The sequence below is a fragment of the Mus caroli genome, chromosome 5, assembly GCF_900094665.2.
Source record: "Mus caroli chromosome 5, CAROLI_EIJ_v1.1, whole genome shotgun sequence".
Taxonomy (NCBI): Eukaryota; Metazoa; Chordata; class Mammalia; order Rodentia; family Muridae; genus Mus; species Mus caroli.
In genome coordinates, this window is record NC_034574.1 from 127914683 (window position 1) to 127915896 (window position 1214).

Sequence of the window (1214 nt, forward strand, 5' to 3'; positions counted from 1 at the left end):
GGAGATCCGTTTTCTCTTTTGGCCCAGGGACCTGATGCCTTAGCATAGCTGTTGTGAAGCACTGATCCCAGAACGGACAGGGCTGACACTCCAGGCAGAGGAAAAGCTGTGGCCTGTCCCCGCTGGCTTTGGAGACCTTTTCCATCCCTACGTCCTTTGAGAAATCTGTCAGACTTCTAGGTCCTTATTTCCAAGTTCTATCATGTCTTTATTGTTGTTGCTGCTGTTTACATTTTAATCTATCGGTGTGTAATGTGTGTGTGCACACACATGGCNGTCAGAGGCAACTCTCTGGAGATTCTCTCTCCATCACGCAGGCCCAGGGATTGAACTCGGATCATTAGATTTAGCAGCAGGTGCCTTTACCTGCTGATGTGCCTCTCCAGCCCTATTTAAATTTTTGCATCAACCCTATAAAGTAAATGGCACATCGCGTACATCATAGGCTTACCGACCAAGAAGGCAGAACCAGCCTCCCAAGCCGCTGAGCTGCTCCTGTGAGAGTGCTCCTTCTCGTGCAATGGAGCCCACGGCCATGCAGTGGGAAAGTGTCTCAGTTGTGCGCTCTGTACCAGGGAACCCTGAACTGTATAGACACATAGCTCCTTAACGGTTGTACCTGACGCTGCTCTTCCCCAAGTAGATGGTGACTGTAGATAGAGCAACTTTGGCAGTCACCCTATGCCCCAAGATTCNCCATTTTCTTCTCAGCAATGTGCACAGAGCCTGCCCAGGCATGTGGGAGANGCTGGAGATAATGTATGTCTTCTGGTAATGTCCAAATCAAGAGGCTGCACTATAGAACNTACCTGCTGAGTGACATAAACCTTTCCACCCGGAAAATGGGCAGATTGTAACCATAGTTTCTACACTGAACCTTCTGCATCTCAGCCTTTCTCTTCCTCTCTGTCTCCATCTCTCCATTTTCTGTCTTCATTTCCCCCTGTCTCTTTACTTCCCTTGTCTGTCTTTCTGCCTCTCTAGTTTTATCTTTGTCTTTGTTTCTCTCTCTGTTTTTGTGTCTGTCTTTTGTCTCTGTTTCTTTCTCTGTACATCACTCTCCATCTCTGTCTGTCTCTGTCTCTCTCTTTCTCCCTCTCTCTCTTTGAGACAGGGTTTCTCTATGTAGCCCTGGCTGCCCTGGAACTTACTCTGTAGACCAGGCTGGCCTCAGACTCAGAATCTCCGGAGTGCTGAGATTAAAGGTGTACGCC